This window comes from Triticum aestivum, chromosome 5A (assembly GCF_018294505.1).
Source record: "Triticum aestivum cultivar Chinese Spring chromosome 5A, IWGSC CS RefSeq v2.1, whole genome shotgun sequence".
In the NCBI taxonomy this organism is placed as follows: Eukaryota; Viridiplantae; Streptophyta; class Magnoliopsida; order Poales; family Poaceae; genus Triticum; species Triticum aestivum.
The window spans coordinates 489,761,110-489,775,374 of NC_057806.1; positions in this window are offsets into that span (position 1 = coordinate 489,761,110).

Here is a 14,265-nt window from a genome sequence, read left to right on the forward strand (position 1 = left end):
ACACCATAATCCGAGATGGTTCATAGAGAGGAAACATGTGCAAGCATGCACACAGTTGCCGTTTGCAAAGCGTGTGTGATGTCAGACACTATCACATACGGTGCGGGAAAACTAAATGTGTGTGATTGTCTACCTATCGTACACAGTTTATAATCATGAACTGTTTGTGATGTGCCAGGCATCGTAAATCTCTCGTGCCTAGAATCTGCCTAGAATATGCCTAGAAAACTGTCGTGCCTGGAATCTGCCTAGTTTTCGGCAGAACCCCAAAACTCCGACTGCGATGGCAATGTGAGCACAAACGAGTGGCAAGGATGAAGCGTTTGGGATATTCGAGATACCGGGAACGGTTATACAGGGACAACTGTATGCATCAAGGCTCCCTATCCCCAACGGTTTCTAGGTCATGTGGGAAGGACACACCTATCACCCACACTCACTTGGAGACGGTTCCATATGCCCTCACGGAAAGGGGTCCAAGACCGTTTGTCCAGGACCGACGCGCACTAGTGCGAGGTCGCCGGCGCGGGCGCGCGCGATGGTGTAGCGGAGTGGGCTGCATGGGGCAGTGACCGGTGATGGCGGGGGCGGCGAAGACGAGGCGCGGCTAGCGAGGCGTGGCGGAGGACGGGAGCCGGTCGGCGGAGCGGGAGGCTCGGGCGGCGGCGTGCTCTAGCGAAGCACCGACGTGGTTAGCGAAGGGCGACGAGCGTAGAATCCGGGCAGATCAGGCCCGCCACGGCCCGGAGCGGGCCGGGGATGGGCTCCGCGGGCCCATCGGCGAAGTGGGTGCGGGGGTGATGACGTGTCATCTCCTGGTTGGCTGGGGGTTGGCGGGCGGACGCGTCCGGTGCCGGGCTTACTATCCGGCGCACGGAGGAGGGGTGGAGCTAGGGTTTTGGACACAAATTCCGGGGAGGGCATATAAATAGGTAGAGGGAGCTAGGAGATTCCAAATGAGGTGCGGTTTTCGCCCGCACGATTGTGATCCAACGACGGATAGCATGGAGGGGGTTTAGATGGGTTAGTGGGATGTTGTGGAGGGTTGTTGGGCTGCAATGAAAGGGGTTTTTTACGGTTACACAGTTAACCATTGGGGCATCAAACAACCTCCAAATGGAACGAATTTTGACAGGCGTCCTACCGGTTGGAATGGCTTGAGAATTAAGTTGTTTCAATAAGCCTTTCTACTCAAAGCATCTGCAATCACATTCACCTTGCCTGGAGTATATTCAATACTTGGATTGGACTCTTGAATCATTTCGACCCACCGAGTTTGCCTGAGGTTGAGGTTGGGTTGAGTGAAGATATATTTGAGGCTCTTGTGCTCGGTGAAAATATCCACTTGCCTTCCCTGGAAGAGATGTCTCCAAGTTATTAATGCATGGACAAGTGCCACCAACTCAAGATCGTGAGTGGGGTAGTTCCTTTCGTTGGGCTTCAACTGACAAGAAGTATAGGCCACTACTTTCTTCTGTTGCATCAACACAGCGCCGAGACCTTGCAACGAGGCATCACAAAAAACTTCGAATGACTTGGATTCATCAGGAGGAGTTAAGACAGGAGCTGAGACAAGCTTCTCTTTGAGAGTGTTGAAAGAAACATCACACTCAGGAGTCCAGGAATACTTGACATGCTTCTGGAAGAGGTTGGAAATAGGCTTTGCAATCTTTGAGAAATTCTCAACGAATCTTCTGAACTAGCTTGCAAGACCAAGGAAACGCGAAGCTGCTTGACATTCTGAGGAGGTTCCTAGTTGACAATTGTAGAAACCTTTTCCAGATTAACAGCAATGCCTTTGGCGGAGATGATGTGGCCAAGGTAAAGAACTTCATCAAGCCAAAACTGACATTTGGAAAACTTCACATAGAATTGAAACTCTCTGAGCTTGTCAAGCACCAATCGCAAATGTTTGGCATGATCCTTCTTATTCTTGGAGAACACCAAGATATCATCGAGATACACCAAGCCGAATTCATTGGTGTAGGGGTTGAACAGGAAGTTCACCATACAAGAGAATGTTGGCGGGGCATTAACAAGGCCGAAAGACATGACAACTTATTCATAAGAACCAAAGCTTGTTCTGAATGCTATCTTGGGGATATCTTCTTCACGAATGTGAATCTGATGATAAACCAACGGGGGTCAAGCTTGGAGAACACCTTTGCACCTTTAAGTTTCTTGAATATCTCATTGATGTTGGGAAGTGGGTACTTGTTCTTGATTGTATTCTTGTTCAATGGATGGTAATCGACGCAAAGTCGGTCCGTGTCATCCTTCTTCTGGACAAAAAGAACACCACAACCCCATGGAGATGAACTTGGTTTGATCAAACCCAGACGCTCTTGTTCATCGAGTTGTTTCTTCAATTCCTTCAGCTCCTTTGGTCCAAGATCATATGGACGCTTGCAAACAGGTTCAGTACCGGGCTCAAGGTCAATAACAAACTCAACAGGACGGTGAGGAGGCATACCCGGAAGCTCCTCTGGAAAGACATAACGGGTATGCCTCCTCACCATCCTGTTGAAAGAGACCAACTGAATGGTTTCACCTCGAGCGGCATAAATGATCACATCCTCAGAAGGGTGCGTCAATTTGATCTCTCTGGCGGCACAATCAAGAGCAGCTTTGTGCCAAGAAAGCCAATCCATGCCAAGAATAAGATCAATATCAGAGTCACCGAGAACAATTGGAGAAGCCAGGAATTTATAATTGCCCATCTTGATGGTGACATCCGGAACGAATATAGTAGAGCTCACCAAAACACCCGGAGAAATGACATGCAAAGGCTTTGATAGTGCTTGTGAAAACAAGTCATGCTTCCAAACGAAAGGTCTTGAAATGAAAGAATGTGATGCACCAGAATCAAACAAAACTTTTGCAGGAATATCATTAACTAGGAGATTACCCATGATCACTTCCGAAGAAACATCTACTTGAGCTGCATTCATCATTTTCAACTTTGTAGACTTCGGATTATGCTTGACAACTACATTTCTTGAAGACCTCATAGGAGGACGAGGTGGAAGGTGCCTCTGGGTGCACTTGTTTTCATAGTGACCTTTCAGACCAAACTTGTTGTAGGTAACCTCTGAGAGCGGACGGTGATAAGGAGGAGGAGCACCTGTCCTCGAAGCTTAAGTCTGAGACTTGTTCTGATAGCCTGGGTTGGGTGGGTGGGAAGATCCACGGCCACCTGAGTTCTTCTGCTGGTAGGGCTGACAAAACGGAGGAGGCAGAGGAAGCCAGAACATCTGTTGCTTAGCTACCGCTTGAGAGGAAGAAGACGAGTGAATGGCATCCCCGATTCTCTTCTTTGAAGCTTCACACTTGAGCTGAGCAGATTCTTGCTTGAGGGACATGTTATAGAACTGATCGAACTGAGTAGGATCAACAAGAACAAGAGCTAGTTGCAGATCCTCTCTAAGGCCACCCCTGAATTGATAGATCATTGTAACACCCACAATCCGGCTATATCTCCCACGTGTCGGGACATGACTTAGAGGCATAGCCGCATGGTAGGTATGTCGCAAGAGGGGTAATCTTTACACATCCCATGTACTGAATAAGGAAGGGATAAAGAGTCGGCTTACAATCGCCACTTCACACAATACATAAATAATCCATACATCATCCAAAATACAATCATGGTCCGACTACGGAACCAAAATAAAAGAAGACAACCCCAAATGCTAGATCCCCCAATCGTCCCAACTAGGCTCCACTACTGATCAACCGGCAAAGACACAAAACAACGATCAAGATCTTCATCGAGCTCCCACTTGATCTCGGTTGCGTCACCTGCACTCGTATCATCGACACCTGCAACTGTTTGGAAGTATCTGTGAGTCACGAGGACTCAACAATCTCACACCCGCGAGATCAAGACTATTTAAGCTTATGGGTAGGAAAGGGTAGTGAGGTGGAGCTGCAACAAACACTAGCTTATATGGTGGCTAACTTACGCAAAAGAGAGCGAGAAGAGAAGCAGCGCACGGTCGAGACGCTAAAAGTGATCAAGAAGTGAACCTGAAAACTACTTACGTTCAAGCATAACACAAGACCGTGTTCTCTTCTCGGACTCCGCAGAAAAGAGACCATCACGGGTACACGCGCGGTTGATTCATTTTAATTAAGTTAAGTGTCTAGTTTTCTACAACTGGATATTAACAAATTCCCATCTGCCCATAACCGCGGGTGCGACTTTCAAAAGTTCAAAACCCTGCACGGGTGTCCCAACTTAGCCATCACAAGCTCTCACGATCAACGAAGGATATTCCTTCTCCCAGGAAGACCCAGTCAGACTCGGTATCCCGGTTACAAGACATTTCGACAATGGTAAAACAAGACCAGTAAAGCCGCCCAATGTGCCGACAAATCCCGATAGGAGTCGCACCTATCTCATTATCAGGGCACACCGGATAGGTCATGCTATGAGTAAAACCAACCCTCAAGTTGCCCCGAGGTGGCCCCACAGGTTCCCTGTTTCGGACCAACACTCAGAGGAGCACTGGCCCGAGGGGGTTTAAAATAAAGATGACCCTTGAGTCCGTAGAACCCAAGGGAAAGGTATATGGTGGTAGGTAGGCAAATGGTAAACACAAGGTTGGGCCTTGCTGGACGAGTTTTATTCAAGGCGAACTGTCAAGGGGTTCGCATAACACCCAACCGCGTAAGGAACACAAAATGAAGGAACATAACACCAGGCATAAGGCCGAGCCTTCCACCCTTTACCAAGTATATAGATGCATTAAAGTAAGTAAGAGATAATAATGATATCCCAACAATATCCATGTTCCAACATGGAACAAACTTCATCTTCACCTGCAACTAGCAACGCTATAAGAGGGGCTGAGCAAAAGCTGTAACATAGCCAAACAACGGTTTACTAGGAAAGGTGGGTTAGAGGCTTGACACGGCAATATGGGAGGCATGATATAGCAAGTGGTAGGTAGCGCGACATAGCAATAGAGCGAACAACTAGCAAGCAAAGATAGAAGTGATTTCGAGGGTATGGTCATCTTGCCTGCAAAGTTCTCATAGTTGACGAAAGCTTGATCCTCGTAAGCATTCTGGACAGGTTCCTCGGTCACGTACTCGTCTCCCGGATCTACCCAAAGCAAGAACACAAGCAAAGGAACAACAATCAACCACGGTGCAATGCACAAGCAACATGATGCAAAACATGGCATGATATGCAAGATATGATATGCAATGCATATGCGTGCTCCGGAAGAGAAAGAATGATCAAGGAATCTACTTGGCAAACCAAGTGTTCCGCTGGAAATATGAGATGATTTCAGTTGAAATCGATATAAGGATTGCTGGAAACGAATGCACGGTTTGCAAATGTCAAGCAAAACAAGAATGGCACAATTCTGCGATTAACAACACGATGCCATATAGAATGCAACAAGAAACTAAGCTACTGCACCCCAACATAGCAATAAAGCATATGGATGTGATGTACTCAAGATACTTGATAAAACATGAACACTGAGCTACGGCTAAATCACACAAGAGCAGGTTCAAACAAGCATGGAAAAAGTGAAAAAGATATCAGCTTCACAGACTTAGTGAAAATACTAACATGCCAGAAATAACATCAGGAAGCCATGTTTAGAGCAAGCAAACAACATGCTACAGGAACATAACATAGCAAATAAAGGCACGACATGGTTCTACTAAAAGCATAGAACAAAAGTCCCTTACTGATCATGAGCCAAAAAGGCACAGAAGATATGATGGCACCTATGTAAACACAGAAAGTTTTAATAACAGTTTCAGACTTAGCAGAAAACAGAGTGTGGCATAAATAGAATTATGAAGGCATCTTTGCGAGCTCAAATCACTCATCACAAAACATTTAATGACAAAATAAGCATATCAACAATAGGATGACATGTTCATGAAGCTAACCGTGGCAAGAGCAAGTTCATAGCATGCATGGATCACTAGTAAAAACCATGGCAAAATTGGTTAACATGTTAACATTCTGCCAGGAACATTTTATAGCAAAAGTAGCGCAAGAACAAGACTTGCTAGGTCACTCCATAATTGCAAACAGGGGAATGGATGGATAGAGCATAACCATATGTTCAAAACACCTTTACTTAAGTAACTCAAATTAAGCATGGATCTCACTGTAGCATCAAGTTTTCATGGCATCAAAATAACAGCAGGACAAGGACTTAGCAAAATCCTAAGTCACTGAAAACAGCAATATCAGGAAGCCTAGTTTGCATGCTTGTGCTAGTCACCACATTGATTAAAAAATACATGGCAAGAACCTCTGTAAATATGGCATGACATAGTTCAAAACACATGTAGAGCTCATGCCCATATGAAGCACACATCAAATGCAACAAAAATGACAAATCATCATGAACTGATAAGTAACAGAAGTAAACATTTTATAGCACTCATGCGTCAATGATTAGGGCATCAAGATGAACTCAAACAAGCATGCCACAATGGAATGAAATGAAGAGCATCTCACAATGAACATTTTTGTATATCATATGCATGAAACGGAGCTACAGTGATCAATAAGTGACACGATGAAGAGGACATCAAAATATGCAGATTCCGGGACTTAGAGGGAAAAAACACACGGGCGATGGATAGATAAAACATGCCCAGGCGGGGGAATGGATGGGAGCGCTCACTTCGGGCCCATGGGCCGGCTTGGAGCTGTCGGGCGTAAACCGGATAGTTCGGAGCGGTTCACGGTGATCTGCGGGGCCGGGTAAACCGGGTGGGTTCGCAAGTGAACCGGCCGGTTCACCGGTCTTGCTGGTCTAGCGAGGTTGAAGGCGGACCGGAACAGAGCGGAGGTCGGCGACACTGGCGATGATGCGGGGGCGGAGGCGGTGCGAAGCCGGCGACGGCGATCAGCGATTCCGACGAGCGGCGGGAGCCGGATCGGGCGCGGAGCTTGGCGGGGAGACTACCTTGAAGATGGCAGAGGCAGGTGGTGCACCGGGGATCCGTGGATCCGGTGGCGCCGGGCGGATCCTGCGGTGGAGGTCCGACGACGACGGCGTACGAAGCTCTAGGGCGGCGACGTCCATGGCGGAGGAGGGGCGACCGGGCCACGGTGATGGGGAACTACGGCGGTGCGCGCACGGAGATCGCCGGCGGCGAGGGAGAAGGGTGGCGGTGAGTCTCCGGCGGCGGCGCTGGCGGTTCAGGCCGAGCGGGCCCCGGATTGGCTCCGCGGGCCGCATAGCGGGGAAGTGGGCGCGGGGATGCGTGGCGCGCTATGAGTAGAGGAGGGAGGCGGTGGAGGTGATGTGGCACGACCTCATTGGTTGGAGCGACATGTCCAGCGGACATGTCCGATGCGGATGGACATGTCCGGCGGCGCGAGGAGGAAAAAGACTAGGGTTGTACCGCGAATTTCGGGGAGGGGCACATATTTATAGGTAGAGGGAGGTAGGAGTGTCCAAATAGAGTGTAGTTTTCGCCCACACGATCGTGATCCGACGACGGAGGACATGGAGATGGTTTAGATGGGTTATTCGGTCGTTTTGGAGGGGTGTTGGGCTGCAACACACAAGAGACCTTCGCGGTTACCCGGTTAACCGTTGGAGTATCAAATGGACTCCAAATGGGATGAAATTTGATAGGCGGTCTACCGGTGATGTACCAAGGCCACTTGGCAAATCTCGGTCCATTCCGAGAACGTTTAACACCTTCTCACGAAAAGAGACAAGAGGGGTGCGCCGGTCCATGTGGGAGTGTCGGATTGCAAAACAGACAACGGGGAAAATGCTTGGATGCATGAGACGAACACGTATGCAAATGTGATGCACATGATGACATAATATGAAATGCATGACATGAACAAAAGCAAAACAAAGACAAAACCCAACCACGATGGGAAATCTCATAACTTAAAGCCGGAAATGGCAAGAGTCGGAGTTACAAATATAGCAAGTTACATCCGGGGTGTTACAATCTTGCTCTTTTCATCAGGAACGTCTTGCCTTGCGAAGTGAGCAAGTTTGTGAAAATGGATGTTCTATTGGTACATGGACATGCTTCCTTGCTTGAGATTGCGGAATTCATCACGATTGCTCTCAACAACACTTTTTGGAATGTGATGAGCTTTAAAATCCCGACAGAAGTCATCCCAGGTAATCACTCGAACTCCTCTGGAATCTTTGTGTTGTGGATACCAATCAGCAGCTTGGTCCTTGAGCTGAAAAGAAGCGAACTTGACATAGTCCTCAGGACTGACATTGCTACATTCAAAATGTGTGTTGATGTCCATGAGCCAATCATCGGCATCCATGGCCTCGGCACAGTTGCTGAAAGACTTTGGCTGATTTGCAAGGAACTAGTTGAGGGTAGCAAACTAAGGTTGATTGTTCAATTGCCCTTGACCTTGATTCCCTTGGTTGCCTTTCCCTTGGTTGCACTCTTGCAAGAGTTGCAAAAGCATCTGGGTATTGACGTTGGTGGCTGCCATGATAGCTTTCCATGCCTCCAGAGGCGGAGGAGGTGGCAGAGGTGGATGGTTGTTGGGCTGCAATGAAAGGGTTCTTTTACGGTTACCTGGTTAACCGTTGGGGCATCAAATGACCTCCAAACGGAACAAAATTTGACAGGCGGCCTACCGGTGATGTACCAAGGCCACTCGACAAATCTTGGCACATTCCAAGAACGTTTTCTCCAGCTCACAAAACGATATTTGAGAGGTGCAACAGGTGCATGTGTGAGTGTCGGATTCCGAAACGCACAACGGGAAAAATGACCGGATGCATGAGACGAACGCGAATGCAAAAGAGATGCACATTATCACATGAGATGAAATGCATGACAAGAACAAAATGCAAAAACAAGGACAAAACCAAAACACGAAGGAAATAACATATTGCATAGCCGGAAATGGCAAGAGTTGGAGTTACAATTATGAAAATTTACATCCGGGGAGTTATAGGCTCGTCCTCCGATGAGACCACCAGCAGCGGCGGCTATGACCAGCTACCCCGCTGACGTGCTAGAATCGGGGAAGGCGACATGTCATCTCGCCGCCGTGCTCCGGTGAAGCGGGAGGATGGCTCGGACTGAGCTCCGGGCGTTGCTGGAGCCTGTCCTCGGGAGCTGCTGCAGGCATGTGGCCTGCTTTTGTTTAACCTTTTCTTTCTCCTGCATTTCAAAAAAGTGGAGTACCCTGCATGGGTGTTTAATGAACTATGGCACTTATGCCACTATGCTATGTTTATTATTTTGATGTTATGCCATGATATCCATGTCCCGAGTAGGTGCTCTTAGGGTAACTTAGCTTCGAGTGTTTGCGGTAGTTTCCCACCTCGCAAGGGCGCACCCTTCCAACTGCACCTGGTGAAGCCTCCTTCCTGGCGACTCAGGAGCCGCCGACCTCGGGGGACATTGTACAGCTCCAGAGTTGTTACAAAACTTGACAGGGCGCCTTATTCTTCCCCGCATGAGCCCCCGGACGTGGGTTGGTTGTGGCTAATGCACTGCGTCGCATTGCTCGAGGGCACACAGTTGAGAGGGTGTGCATGTCCACTAACTCATTCGAGGGTGTCTCGCGAGGATTAAGAAAGCCGATGCACCGGGGGAACGGGGTTTCAGCGAGGTGTGTTTGCGTGCGGGCGAATCCAAACGTGCACACCAGCCTAGCCCCTGTGCATAGGATGAGCACGGAGGAGCGACCGGAAACTGCTGTTCTTCCCAGGTCAAGACTGAGAGGCGAGCGAAGCAAGAGGAGAAAAATCCAACTCAGGCGAACAGAAAAACGCGGTAACTCAAAATTCCATCAAAAAATTGCAACCAACTACAGAAAGCAAGCAAAGGATTAGCCGCGTCCGGCACCTAGTCTAGTCTTCTTACCAACATGGAGCTAAGTGCAGCCACTATGACGTGGGAGGGAGCCCCCGTGAGGCCCACGGGTGGCACTCAGTAGACTCCGGGGCGTCTACATCCCCACTCATTATGACGTGAGAGTGTCAAGAGCGGAGACCTTCATAGGCATGGGGCCTTGCTTCATGCATAGAACTTCCGGAGGTGCTGGATATTCTAGGCATTCTGGATGGGGATATGTTAGGCCTGGAGACGCGGGAGATCCTAAACGGGCCCTCCCACATGGTTGAGAGCTTATGCAGCCCCTCCCTAGAGAGCACCCACCTTAGGACGAGATCACCCACCTCGAGCGTCCTTGAGCAGACACTTCAGCAGTGGTACCTCCGCAGCGCCTGCTGGTACCTCGCTGCTCGGAGCGAGGCTTGGCGGCAGCGTTCCTCCCCCAGCACGAGGTCCATCCCCCGCGAGGAATTATGGCGTGCCTCGTAAAACACCAAGACCCGCGCGGAGCGATGCCTGACCTCGTGAGGGAGAACTGCTTCAACTCTGTAGACAAGGAAGAATGGAGTTTCGCCCGTCGGCTTGGTCACGGTACTGCGGATGGACCACAACACAGACTGGAACTCATCAAGCCATCTCGTGCCGCAAGCCTCGAGCTTTTTCTTGAAGGTTCTTGCCTTGACGCCTCTCAGGACCTCCACGTTGGTGTGCTCGGCCTGGCTGTTGCTCCTATGGCATAGCATATCTGCGTTCCAATATTAGCACAATATGTTTTGAAAAGGTTGCTAGTGAACCGCGAGCCGTTGTCGGTGATGATGCGATTAGGGACCCCGAACCGGCTCACGAGGCCCTTGATGAACTTGACTCCTGAGCTGGCTTGGATGGTGCGGATGTCTTCCACCTCCGCCCACTTGGTGAACCTCTCGATGGCGACGTAGAGGTAGAGGTAATCCCCCGGCGCTCGAGGGAACGGGCCCAAGATGTCTAGCCCCCAGACCGTGAACGGCCAGGAGAGCGGGATGGTTTGGAGACCTTGAGCGGGCTGGTGGATCTGCTTGGCATGGAACTGGAAGGATTCACAGGATCTCACCAGCCCGGTGGCGTCACTTAGTGCCATGGGCCAGTAGAACCCACTACAGAACGCCTTGACCACGAGGGTGCTCGACGAAGAGTGATGCCCGCAATCCCTGCCATGTATGTCGGCCAGCAACTCGTGTCCCTACTCCCTGGAGATGCACCGCAGAGAGACATCGTTCGGCCATTTTCGGTAAAGCTCACCATCCCAGATGTAGTAGGTTGTGGCCTAGCGAGCCACACACTCCACTTCTTCCTCCTTCTCCGGCAGGGTCCCCTAGAGCAGGTACGCCTTGAACTCCTCGGTCCAGCACCCCTCCTGAAGCTCGAGCACGAGGAGCAGACGGGCCCCCGAGCTCGGGCCGCAAGCAGGTCCACCCGAGGGTGGCGCTGGGGGGAGCTCCTCCTGAGGCGTTGCCCGTTCCGTGGTGGAGGGGGTTGCCGATGGCTTGGAGATCCACTCCTCGAAGATGCGAGGCTCTTATGGCAGGTGTCGGGTGAGGGAGTCCTGGATTAAGGGGTCCTCGGGTGTCCGGCATCTGTGACGTGGGCTGGACTTATGGGCTATGAAGATACAAGACAGAAGACTCTATCCCGTGTTCGGATAGGACTCTCCTTGGCATGGATGGCAAGCCTGGCTTTCGGATATGAAGATTCCTTTCTCTGTAACCGACTTTGTACAACCCTAGGCCCCTTCCTGTCTATATAAACCGAAGGGTTTAGTCCATAGCGGCAATCATAGTCATACATGCTAGACTTCTAGGGTTTTAGCCATTACGATCTCGCGGTAGATCAACTCTTGTAACCCCCATACTCATCAATATCAATCAAGTAGTACATAGGGTATTACCTCCATCAAGAGGGCCTGAACCAGGGTAAAACTTCGTGTTCCTTGTGCCCTGTTACCATCGACCTTAGACACACAGTTCGGGACGCCATACCCGAGATCTGCCAGTTTTGACACTGACATTGGTGCTTTCATTGGGAGTTCCTTTGTGACGTCAAAGACAGAATTGATGGACCTCCCCGTTATCAAGGACAGTATCACCTCCAGAGGAGCCCTGCCACAGGCCAAACCCTCCATCTGGGCGGCTTTACCATGACCGCCCGTCCGGCCGTTAAGCCGCCGACGACTTCTCGGGTCATCGAAAATCCCTTTGTGTTGACCCCGAATACTCCAAACGGATGGATCCGACAGAGTTGTTGTCTTTAAACGAGCATCTAGATCCCATCGCGGCCTTGGGGGTCGCCACAGACTACGATCGGATTGGGCTTGAACCCGATCAGAGAGAAATCAAATCTCCATCGATCACCCATCAGATAGCTGTAGTAGAGGAGAAAATCAACAACTCTTCCTCTATATTGAGGACGAACTACGTTCGGGTTTCTGAGCACGAAGAGCCGGATACCCGTCCGCGGAACAACACGCCCCGTCCTCTGAGCCCAGAATCGGATGGCGGACCTCAAAAATCGGTTGATATCCTGGAGCCCGATGTAACACCCCAAATGTAAAACTCCTTATTTTGGCAATGTATCAATGTTGGTCTCCATCCTATTCCTTAGGTCTATCATAGTTGGCTTTCTTTTGCTTGCCTTTGTGCTATTTATTTCTTGCATTGCTATGCCTTTTATTTTATTTTGCACTTGTCATCTATGTTTGCATCATGATCTTGCCAAGTGTTGTGTGTGCTTGGATCATTTTGCATATCCATCCGCATCATGTGCATTGTGTGTTGCATGCATTTTATTTTGCATGACCATCTCCTTGCATCACCTCTCCCTCCTTCTCTTTCTTTTTTTGGCAGGTGCCATTTTCCCTACCCCAATAATATCCAAGACTTCCTCATAATTCAGTCATCATGTCCTAAACATCTCTGTCAAATCTCAGCCTTATCTAAGTTGTTTTGGTTAGGGTTTAAAATGGTTCATGTTTGAATTTAAGTCAAACTTGAATTATTTTATTTTCTTTAAAAATGACCCAAACAAATTTTTATTAAATAGTGCACATATTTAGGAGCTTGGGTATATTTTTATATCTCCCATAGCCAATCTCAATCACTCTGGCCTTTTCCTTGTTTTCTATTTGGAGGAAAATATGAAAAGGAAGAGAGTGTGAAGGCAGCAACGGTCCAGCCAAGCAGCATCCGAAACCCACCTGGGCCTCTTGCTAGCTAGTTGGGCCCAACCCTAGGCCGACCCAGCTTTCCCGTAGCGCGCTACTTCCTTCGCTCGCCCTTCGGTGTGGTGATCCACCCTGGCGGTCGCACCAGCCCCACCTGCAGCCTCCCAGCTTACTGTTCCTCGTCCTCCTTGCCCCTCTCTGTCTCACGGTAAAAGCAGAGGCCATGGCACCCACGTGACCCCGTGGCCAGGCTCGCGTCGTGCCCCGCCTATAAAGCGAGCAGCCGCGCCCCCTAGTGTTTCCCGTTCTACGCCGCCACCAAGGGGTGATTCCCCATTCCTCTTTCTCCCTCCTCGTTCGCTCCCGGCTGCAACCAGAGCATGTCGCCACCGTCGCCGCCCCACCGGTGGCCTCCGGCTGCCTCAGCGAGTCCTCCTGCTTCCTCATCTTCCCCATCGTCATATGCATCTGCTATGTCGCCGAGGGAGACGTCAAGTCCGCGCCTGGCTTCCTCCTCTGCTTCCTTCTTATTCTCGGTCAGAGATCGCGCCAAGGTTCAGAGTAGTATCACGTAGTCTCCGACGAGTCACCGGCCTCGTCTTCTTGTCCTAGGTGAGCTAGGTAACCCCGTCTCCGTCAATGTTTCCTCTCGCGCCCGATAGCTCACCATAGGCGTCATCTTTCCCATGCCTATTCCGTGATCTCGATGCTCCAGTGAGACTGTAACTGTGAGTGTACCTTCTGCTATAGCTTGCAAACCCTGCGCACGCACCCCACGGCGCCTCGCCGCTGCACGCGGACGCCTTGCGTCGCCCCGTGTGCATGCCCGCTCCCGCACGCACCCGTCCTTGCCTCGCATCGCTGCCGTCGCTCGCCGCGAATGCCACGGCCCTGAGCAGAGTTACACTCGAGGTCGAGCGCCCCGCTCACCTGTTGAACGCCCGCTCGCGCACACGTTCCCCTGTCAAACCCCGCACGTGCGCTGCTATCCCTAGGCACCACCGTCGCGTCGTTCATCGTCGGAGCGCCCATGTCTTCTCTGCTGCACGGGAGAGGGAGACCCAAGCCTGTCCTTGAGATAGCTCAAGACGATTCAAGCCCCTCCATGACCAGTACACCGAGCTGGCCAAGCTGGTCGAGCCGAACCAGTTCCACCCAGGCGACCCGTGTTCGAGTCCCCTTGGGCACATAAACCCCCCTTTTTTGTTTGTTGTGGTGTTTGTTGTTTTATTTGT